This window comes from Nelumbo nucifera, chromosome 7 (genome assembly GCF_055504915.1).
Source record: "Nelumbo nucifera cultivar China Antique chromosome 7, China Antique-T2T, whole genome shotgun sequence".
NCBI classification, from domain to species: domain Eukaryota; kingdom Viridiplantae; phylum Streptophyta; class Magnoliopsida; order Proteales; family Nelumbonaceae; genus Nelumbo; species Nelumbo nucifera.
This window is the reverse complement of record NC_142655.1, coordinates 30,433,541-30,445,186: the sequence shown is the minus strand read 5'-3', so window position 1 is coordinate 30,445,186 and position 11,646 is coordinate 30,433,541. Positions and strand designations below refer to the sequence as shown.

At 33.5% G+C, this 11,646-nt stretch overlaps 1 pseudogene; it reads right to left on the bottom strand.

The window, feature by feature from the left end:
- Positions 1-4,792: 4,792 nt before the first annotated feature.
- LOC104598367 (lysM domain receptor-like kinase 3) lies at positions 4,793-6,154 on the bottom strand (annotated as a pseudogene).
- Between the last annotated feature and the right edge of the window lie 5,492 nt (positions 6,155-11,646).

Here is an 11,646-nt window from a genome sequence, read left to right as displayed (position 1 = left end):
TTGCCAATACATACAAAATAATACAAAATATAAGGTTTTGCGCTCTATATATTTGTATTTGTACTCCTTCCAAACGGAGCCTAAAACATTTCTAAATAATTCAAACTACATACTTGAAAAACAGATTGCTCTAGCCTCTAGACAGTGGGCAAGAGATAAACAGATGAAGAAGGGACTCTGCTGAATCATTTGACAAAAAGGGCAAGCCACTTCCTTCACTAGAATCCCACCTCATGGGACCCACTTTTCTTTTTCGTCTTATGCGCTCTCTCTCTCTCTCTATATATATATATAAATAAACAAAGCGGTTAAGAAATTTTCTCCTTTTTTCACCTTTTTTGTTTTTTTATTCCATGTAATTTTTTAAACAACCAATGAGATATACTATCCCAATAACCCAAATAATCTCTTCTCCTAAAATTTATCCTAAACTACCTCCCCCACTTTCTCCAGAATTATCCCTAATTCCTATTTATCTTCTAACTTATCTCTAATTCCTATTTATCCTCTCTCCTACTTTTTATCTATATCTATCTAAAGAAAGTTTGGATTAAAAAATTCAAGAAATATTTAAATATTCTAACAAAATTATATAATAACTTTAAAATATTTATTAAAAACACAAAAAAAATTATATTTTTATAAAATATATCACGAAATTATGTACTCACAATTCAAATTATATTTTTCCGAATTGTCAATTTAAATACTTTTCAAATATTTAATAATATGTAATAGCTTTAAATAAATAAAATTCAAATAACAAAAAAAATAAATATTTTATAGATTATTATAATATTTAAATAACTAAATATTTATCATAACTATATTTTAAAAAGTTAAAATAATGAAATTATCTAATAAATAATTTTATAATTTTACAAAATATATCCCGAAATTATGTACTAACAATTTAAATGTTTAAATGTACAAAAATATTTAACTATATTTTTCTGAATCATTGATTTAAATGTTTTTCAAACATTTAATAATATGAAATATCTTTAAATAAATAAAATTCAAATAAAAAATCAAATATTTTATAGATTATTTAAATATTTAAATAACTAGATTTTAAATGGTTAAAATAACAAAATTATGTAATAAATTTTAAAAAAATTCTTTAAAGTAGAAAAATAATTATAACATAATATTGAAATTAATAATAATTTAATATATTACAAAATTAATAATGAAATTATGTAAAAATAGTATAAATTATGATTTTATGGATAATTACATTCCATAAATTAATAATATTTAAAAATTTAAAAATTTTACATATTATTTAAGTATTTAAATAACTGGGTATTTTAAATAACAAAATATTTAACATAACTAGATTTTAAATAGTTAAAATAAAGAAATTATGTAATAAATTTAAAAAAATTCTAAAAAGTAGAAAAATAATTATAACATAATATTGAAATTAATAGTAATTTAATATTTTTACATAATATTGTAAATAACTAATATAACTTATATCAAGTAATAATTCGATAAAATAACTTTCAAAAAAATTAATATTTATTAATAATAATTTTAAACTCTTAATCTGTATTTATTATATAATTATGTATACTAAAATTAATATTTATTGTATTTCAGTAATTATTTATTGTTTTGTGATAAATGTATTTTCAATGATTACGTATAAATTTACTTTGTTTTATTATTTATTATAAAGCTTTCAATAATTATTGGAGATTAAACTTCTATTAGTGAAGTTTTCAAATTTAATTTGTTGTACTTATTGTATTTATTGTATTTTTGTTATAACTTATTGATTAATATTTATTAGAGATTAAGCTATTATTTGAGATTATAGTATTTATTGACTAAGTTAATATATTTTTAGTACTTATTGTATTTTTTCATTATTAATATATTTTCAATAATTATGTATTTTTGCTATAAATTTTCAATAATTATTGGAGATTAAACTATTGTTATTTATCAGAGATGAGACTACTAATTTAGATGAAATTATGAGTGTTAATGAGTTGCTTCGGTTCGATCGTAGGCTATTTGGCCAACAAAATTGACCTAGTTAGGTTGGGGAGTTGGTCAACTGAAACCGACTGACCTTTTGTGAAAACCGACCCACTCAAGTTTTATTAGTTTGGGTTAATTTTGTGGTTTGGTTAGTCGATTCCAAAGATTTAAACTTAAAAATTAAATTTAACTATAAAAATTATTATGCAATTATTAAAAAAATAAATTAAAATTTTAAATTTATGATATAAAACATTTTAGACTAAGAAATATGAGAAATTTTCCACTTTTTCATATTAAAATTATATTTAAAATATAAACTATTAATATATCCATAGTTAGGTCGTTTGATTTTAGTTGGTTTACAAATGGCCAAAGTGAAATTGATCCAACTTGGTCAATTGGAAAATTTTTTAACCAAAGCCGACCTAAAATACTAGAAAACCGACTAACTCGGGTCGAGTTGATTGGGTTGGTCGGTTTCATCAATTTGATGAATAAACCTAACTGAAATTAATTATTGTTATTTTTGTATTATAAAAAATTATTAAAAGTAGTATATAAAATATGAATAATTATTAATTATTTAAAAAGTTGAAAATCTAAAACAATTGTATACTCTCATGTGATTCTATTAGGGTCATTTACTAGAACACATCTTATAGTTTTACATATTTACTTAAACCTACCTTATAGTTTTTATTTTATTAAAACATCACATATATTTTACAACTTATTTACTTAATCAACCTTTTACTAAAGAGTGTTCGTTTTGCCATTAGGCCCATGATTTTTTATTTCAAAAATACGCTTAACACTTTTTTTGTACAAAAAACAAAAGTAACCAAATATAGTCAATAGAGTGGTTGCTTGTGTCTTATAAAGGGCAAAAATGGTATTTTTTTTATTTTCTTTTGATTAAATTTATTTAAATGGACATTAGGGTCAACATTGTCATTTTCCACTGTCATCTAATGGAAGATTGATTAAATCTATTGCAAATTATAAGTGGTGTTTTAGTAAAATTTTAATTATAGGGTACATTTTAATAAATCAATGAAACTATAAGGGGTATTTTAGTAAATGTCCATTTCTATTATTTAGCTTTCGCTTAATAAATCCTGTGCATCGCACGTGTCCCCGCTAGTAAATATATATACACTAGTGGTATTCGTGCGATGCACAGATTTTGTTAAATAAAAACTAAACAATAGAAACACGTAAGAGTAGAAAATTGTTTGATATTTTAAATTTTTAAATAATTAATAATTATTTTATAATCAAAAAATAACAATAATTAACTTCAGCCTGGGTTATTCATCAAACTAATGAAACCAACCAAATTGACCAACCTGACCCAACTTGACTCAAGTTGGTTGGTTTTCTAGTATTTCCAATCGGCTTCTGTTCAACAACTTTCCAACACGAATAGGTCAGGTTAGTTTCGGTTTAGCCATTTATAAATCGACCAAAATCGAAGCACCTGACCACACACACACACACACAAGTAGATAACCCAAATATAGTATAAGTATCGGGCTTAAGAAAGGATAATAGCATGGGAGTGGCGATGGCAAAAGAATTGAAACCTCTACTTCTAATTCTCTAGCCTTTCTCTAGGAGTGAAGAAGTAGATGAACAATTTATTAGTTAATTTTTCCACTCATTGTATCTAAGGGGGTGTCCTTTTTTCGGATTTTGAGCGGGGGGGGGGGGGGGGGGGGGGGGAAGTTGGTTAATGGGATTTTGGTTCCCATTGACCAAGAATCCCATGTTCTTTTTTTAGATTCATGTGGGGACCAGGGAAAGTTTATTTTCTTGGTTATCACTTAACCGGGTAAGTGATACCCATCTCCTAGGTGGGTAAATAACTCTCCACCTAGGGGGAAAGTTGCCAACACTTGAATGGGACAAAAATGCCCTTTTTAATAATGAATTTTTATGGCTAAAATGGTCATTGTCTTATTTACATAAGAAATAAAAGAACATGGGTAAATTCACTTACCCGGGTAAGTGTTTCCTAGGAAAAACTTACTTAGGTAACTGCATTTACTCGGGTAAGCAACTTACTGAAAAGCGAACGGGGCCTAAAGGGAGCGACCAAGATCTCTGATATGATCTTAGAGACCACAAACAAATCTAAGGAGATTAATGTTGAGGGTACAAAGAAAACCTATAAATATAAGGTCACTATTCAATTGGTTGTTGGAAGTGAGGATGGAAATGGGAATCTTGCCCCTCCTTACTAGGTTTGTCGATCTAGAGGAGTTGGAAGAAATAGAAACTTCTACCTCTTGTCTTTTCTTCCATTTGATTTGTATATATTTTTAAGAAGGGGCAATTTTGTCAAATAAAATTATTTTTTATCCCTCTTACTGTTTCATAATGTTTCAAAACATATCCGATTGTGTAAATTTGTAAAATATTATTTTTTAGGTAAAATACGAAAACCTCCCCTGAAGTTTCTAACAATCATAAAAACCTCTATAGTTTTAAAAACCTCCCCTCTATTTTTGACAAAATTAACAAATATCTCCCTTTTCTGAATGACCAAACGAAAAACATTAAAGAGATGATTATTTTTTTTTTTCAAAATACCTATTTTTAGAATACTGTTCATCTTCTTCCCCGTTCGAACCCAGAAGCAGAGGCAGTGGCGGGTCAGTGAGAACATTCAAACTGTAATACAGGGATTGAAACAATTTACTTGAAAGAAGAGGAACTATTATCAAGAACAGATCTGAGTTTAATGAATGAATTTGTTTGGTACTCAAAAAAGAATTTTGAATCTCGTGTAAATTTACAGAATCTACAACAAGATTGTTTATTTATTTAATCATATATCTCAATCAATTTTGTCTTAAAGAACCAAAAATTAATAAAATCTAGTTAAAATTATAAAAAAAAAAGAATCAAAATTTTTAAATTTTAATGGACTAGAAGTCTTGAATGGTTATTGAGGAGCCAATAAAATGTGATGTCGGTTGGAATTTTCATCTTCTCCGACCAAGTCTTCGAATCTAAATAAAGCTTCGAGATCTTGCCGGACACTATATTCATGTCGGGTCGTTTATTGGGTTCCACCTGTATGCAATCTACGGCGATGCGTGTTATCTTCTCCAACACGTCCACCGGGAACGAATCCTTAAGTCTTTTATCGATCCATCTCCATATTCTTCCCTCCCCGTCGGTGCCGGACTCCATTGCCACCGCTTCCGTTGCCGTCTCGATCATGGAGATTCTCTTGTAATCACCCCTCTCCCTATCCACCATGTACTTGAGAGGCTCTGCTCCCGACAGAAGCTCCAGCAACACCACTCCGAAAGCGAACACATCGGATTTCTGCGTTGGGATCCCCGTTGTTTGGAATTTTGGCGCCATGTACCCTCTCGTCCCTTCGATTTTCACTACCCAGCTGTTTGATCTTTTGTATTTTGACGATGGTTTCTCACCGTAATATCCCCGCTCTGTTCTTCTTTTGGCTCGTCTTCGGGGATTTCTTAGCATAGTTCAGCGGTACCGAAGTGACAGATTCTGGCGATGATGAAGGCTCCGTGACGATTACATTACTACTCTTGATGTGGTTGTGGACGAAACACACATTTTAGCCAGTGCTGCTGTAAATGTACTCGAGACCGTCGGCGAGATTCGTTGCGATCTGCATTCGTGAGAGCCAGGTAGAAAGTACCGTGTTGTTAGGGTTTTTAGGGTTTCGGAGGCAATCGGCGAGGCTAGCGCCTTCGGTGTATTCGTAGACGAGGTAGATGTTGTCGTCGGAGATGGAAATTCTGAGAAGCTTGATGATTGTGACATGATGGCCTTTGCATATGGAGGCAAGCCATTCCCGGAGCTGCAGTGGTTCGATTGGGCAGCGGAACTTGCGTTGGAAGATGATGACGTCTTTGCCTCGCAGGTTGCATCTCCAGGTGGCGTTGGAGAGGCGCTTGGCAAAATTGTTGGTGGCGGAGTAGATTTCTGACAAGTCGTAGAACTGAGGTTTCTCGGGTAAGGTATGTCGGAGGCCTGAGAGGGAAGGTCTACTGGAAATCGAAGTTTCCGGTGAAGCTTTGTAGCTGGAACCAATCGTGTAATTGCCTCTAGTGTTATAACTGCTTGAAGGGTTCGTGAATGAGGATCTCGTAGTTCTAGGGCTGTCGATAGGTCACCGAGGGGTTCTGGGCGTTCGAGGGGTCCGGGAGGTTCGCGAGCTTCTGGCCGGTTCCACAGCATCAATGTCTGTTTTCGATTTGCACATGCGGGTGACCAGACTGCCAGAGGAGAGAGAGAGAGATTTGTAGATTGAGAAGGGGTTCAAAGAATTCGTCAATGGTTAGAGAGGTTGGGTTTTCCTCTCTCCAATCAGGGTCAGAGCAGAGAAGGAGCGGGAAGATGACGGAAAAGAAGTATGAATCATCTTTTGTTAAAATGTGCACGTTGAGCGGCGTATCGTAGAGAATTTGGATCGGAGTCAGAGATCTGGAGGCAGTCTCTATCTTCTTGTTCCTTCTACTGCTGGGAAAAACCGCTCCTACAAAATTGAGGGATTGACTGTTCGGGCGAAGAAGGCGACCTACGCGGGTCAGTGAGACCTGTTTTCGAAAAGCCTGAATACGAAATCCGATCCGTACAACCAAACCCGTGCATGATACATGTGTATTACACGAGTTGTTTAAAAGGGTAAAATGGGTATTTGGAAGAAACTGCTGCATCAGTCTAACGTTTTCTGTCTGGGAAGGTGATAGAAGGGAGGTTTTTGTCGAGTTTCTCAAAAGTTCAAAGGATGTATTTATTAAAATGAAACTAGAGGGAAGGTTTTTATGATTGTTAGAAACTTCAGAGAAGCTTTTTGTATTCTACCCTATTTTTTTTTATAAAATTCCCTATAATATAATTGCTTATCAATTACAATTTTAAAAGATATCATGTAGTAGTTTGGTGTTTAGAAAAATATTAAAATTTTCGAATGAGAATTCCCCTTGATTCTAAATCTGACACACACCTATCTTGGTGCCCCTATCATCAATGGTAGAGTTTCCAAGAAGATCTTTAATGATCTTAGTGAAAAAATTAATAAACTTGTGGGAGGGAACAAGGAAAATTCTCTCACTTTGCAAGTAGAGTTACTCTTCTTAATTCTACTATCAGCTAATGAGCTGGGATAAAGTTTGCTTACCAAAACGATGGGTGGGCTTTGCTTAAAAAAACTTTCATTGGGTTAATGAGGCTTGTCTTGTCAAATTAGGTTGGAAAATCTTAAATGATAGTGAAAACCTTTGGGTGCATGCGATTCCTAAAAAAACATTTGAAATCTGTAAATTTCTAGAATACAAAAATAAAAAATGAAATCTCTTGGAAAAGGAGAGGAATTCTTAATTCTATACCTTTATTAAAAAAGGGAATTGGGTGGATTATAGGTGATGGTAATAAAATAAATTTTTGGAAAGATAGGTGGATTGATTCAGATTCAACAGATGAAATATTGAATAGAACCACCACAAGTGAGGAAAATGAAGTCCATGTGAGTGAATTTATCAATCATGATAGGATGGTTTGGAAGGAGGATAAAATTCATAACTTAGTCCCTATGCATGTTTGGGATAAAATTAGACCCGTCTTCTTCCCATCTCGGTCAAATGAGAACAAGATGATATGGAGATTTGACCCTAAGGCTGTGTTTAGTTTCAAGGAAAAAATAGGGAAAGGAAGAGAAAGGTAGGAAAATCTATACAAGGTTTGTAAAGGTTCCTCTTCCTTTCCCTACCTTTTCCTTCAAACCAAACATAGCCTAAAAGAAAGTTTACTATTAAGTCTACTTATAAAGAAGCTAGTGTGATTGAGAAGGGATCGAGAGGTCCTAACATGGTTCTTAGTAGGATTTGAAGTCTTACTATTCCTTCAAAAATTAAAACATTTTTGTTCTTACCAAGATCCGCTCCTGTTGAAGATGACACAGCTGTATGTGGAACGGAACCAGCAGGGTGCGTCCTACACACTGAATCCTTCGCAAGAATCCACTGGAAACTCTAAGCACCAAATCTTTTCAGTCTTTTTCGCAAAACTGATGTCAAGAAACAATTTCTTGATTTCTTTCTTCTTCAAAGATCAAATCTTGTAAGAAAGAATGGCGGCGGCTGGAGGAGAACTCCTGGGACAAAGATGGCTGAATTGCTTCTCTTCTCTCTGAAATGTGTATGAGATCTAATCTCAATATGCAAGATGATTTCTTGCACACAATCCCCAGGTTCAAAATCTGATTATTTTCTCTCTTAGAGTTTCTCCTCTTTTCTTCTTGATTAAGAAACCCCTTAATTAGGAGTTATCCCAATCCAAATCAGTATTTAGATAGGGGATGATCTTAGTCCTATCTACAGATTAGGTTAGCTTACTCCTGATCTTATAAAGAGGTTATCAGATTCAAATCTAATTTGAATTTGGTCTCCCAGAGTGGATAAGGTTAAAGGCCCAATCCTTTTGCTAACTTCAATCCCAGATTCGCCCCATAAATGGGTGCCAAACCTTATATTTTGTATGTATCTATGTTGTACATATTTGCATTTGTATTGCTTCCAAATTGAGCCTAAAAGATTTCCCATTAATGAGGATTGTAGTATTTGTGGTGAGAAGACATTGATCATAGTTTTAAAATCTATACCTTATCTAGGCAAGTTTGAATAGTGAGTGGTATTGGAACGAGGGGGGCTATGGCTCATGAGAAGTGTAGTTTTACTGTTTGGTATCTTTGAAAGAATAGAAATGAAAAAACGTTTCAGAACCGGTGATGCTTGTGAGCAAAATCTTATTAAAAGAAAATTGTGGAAACCCATTAGCTGGAAGTATCCAACGAGAGTGTGTTATTAAAATAAATTTTGATGCTTCAAGAAATGATAATGGGATTTGCTCGATTGCTTGCATTGCCAAGAACCATTTGGGGGATGTGCTCGATGCTAAAGCGTACTCTATTGGTTTGACCACGATAAATGTTGTTGAAGCATAAGCTACATGGGAAGCCCATAATGTATCGAAGGTGATTCGCTCCTAGTGATCTCTTGTTCCAGGAAGCAAATCAAGCTACAGATTGGATGTGGTGCATCAAGCTCTCTCTTCTTCCTTTACTTCTCTTCTTCTCAATATATTTTGTTCTTCCTAGTGCTCTTTTCTGTATCTGTTTGAGTGATATTTTGGGCTGAGCTATCCCTCCTCTTGTGTAACAAAAAAAAAAAAAAAAATCTTAGAATGCTTATATTTGAAATAATCAACCTTGGTTAAAATTTCTTCTAACAATATATTAATTTATGTACTTTTGTTTTTAAATAGCCTTAAATGGAATTAAATGATTTATTTACAAGATAGAGACAATTAATTATGGTAAACGTGGAGTTAATTAAATGGGGTTAGCTAGGTTTAAATGTTTAATGGGCATTAATTAAGCTATTGAATTTGAATTTTGAATTTAAAATCATCGCATCATCCCCGCGTTAACCTAAGTATATATATGGGCTAGGCTACATAAAAGGAGATCACATCTCCACCCCACAACGCCCCACAATACATACATGCCATGTATTGGGAACATCTCTTGATGATGACATTATCAGGACTGGTATTATCATCGGGAGATGTTCCTAATACACGACGGGGATGTGTTGTGGGGCGTTGTGGGGGTGAAGAAGTGAACTCACATGAAAGATAATATAAACTTTAACCTAACCATTTACTATCCCTAATCCCAACCCAAATACAAGCTTTAACCTAACCAGACCTTTAACCCAATGTGATCAACACTAACCCAATCAGACCTAAAATTCTTCTACCCTAGGCCAATACATAGTTTGTCACTTTTAAATTCTTCATTTCCCAAAACATCCCTTGAATCTTATACAGGATCTGTAAGGATGCATGTTTTAAAATATGAATATGGTATTCCAATATGCAAGGTGTATCCTATGAGTTTCGAAAGGGACCAACATGTGAGTCCAGATCTGTTCCTCACATCAACCTCACAATGCCTCCCAGCTGTGTGTACATTGGGAACATTTCCTGTATTTTGTATTATTATTTATAGAGAAATATTCCCAATATAAGTGGTATAGGTCTGTGAGGTCGGTGTGAGATGTGTTCTGTGAGGAGCAAATCCTGATTTCCAACATGTCGCATAGGTAGTCTATTGGCCATTATAGACAGTATTGGTCTGTATTGGCTGACACAAACCATATTCTTTAGAAATTTGAATTAGAATGTTCATTAATTATGCCAACCAATAAAATCCCACTCCTCGTTAATTATTCCAAATTTCAAATTTAAGCCCATTAATTATCATTAATTGTGCATTTTCAAATGTTGCATTTATTCTCTCTTTATTAAGAAAACACCAATTCATTACATAAGTTTTTTTTTTTTTTTTTTCCGCTGCAATTTATTACATAATCTGTATCCCACAAAACCTTCTTGATGATTTGATTAACAGAAATTGGGCCAAAGACCTCCATAAGTCATCTCAATAAGCAATGGAGAAACCTTGACGAGACACATTAGGGAAATGAGAGCAAATAGAAATCTTACAATTTATTGATGATTTGTGTAATTTATGCAAAGGCCTCAATTAATACTTGAAAATTTTCAAAAATTATGAAAAAGCATCAGGCCAACAACCAAAATTTTCAAAATCTTCCCTAAAATTTTCAAGCAATGCCCATCAAAGACATCAGAAACTTTTGGCTCAAAAGTACGTGGGAATCCCAGTAATTACAGCAGGGAAAAGTGAATAAAACAGAGTCCGGATCTCCTATACACACAAATTCTGTTCATGTCTACCCACATAACATCGCTGTCACACATGAAGAACATCTCATCCTCCTACATAGTATTATACAGAGGGAAATGTTCCCAATTCATGGAGGTAGTGTGTTGTGGGTAGACGTGGGTAGAGTTCTCGTGGATAAGAGATCTGGAATCAATAAAACAACTTTCAAATCTAATGGAAATATTTAGAAAAAAAGATTGAGTGGTAGGAAACAAAATATATTATCCTTAGGAGGAAAAATCACTCTACCTATAGGCTAAAGCTACTGCTTGGAATTTACCCCAATTTATTTACAGCGCCTTTAAAATCCTGAAAGACAATTCTAGAAACAGGAATAAGAATTCCTTTGAAACAAGCCATGAAGAAAGAGTTTCTGTTGGTCAAGTGGAGTAATGTTTTCAAGAGGGAGGACTGGGAATGAGGGGTTTGGAGAGAATTTACATCTGTGCCCCACAGAGTGTGCCCTAGAAATGCCCCACAGCACATCCCAACCGTGTATTGGAAACATTTCCCATTGACAAGTATGGGAGATGTTCCCAATGCACGCTGAGATATGCATGTGGGGCATTTGGGGGATGCACTCTGTGGAGCACAAATGTGAACTCGTTTGGAGAAAGCCAACCTAGCTAATGTAGCAAAGCTTGGATCCAAAGAGAATAGCCTATGGACTGAAGTTATGAGAAAAAAGTATTTAAGAAACAAAAGCTTCAAGGATACCAATAATAGACAATATCAACAAGGAGAGCTTATGTTTGGTTTGAAGGAAAAGGTAAGGAAAGGAAGAGAAAGGTAAGAAAATCTTTACAAACCTTGTAGAGGTTTCCCTGTCTTTCCCTTTCTTTTCCTACCTT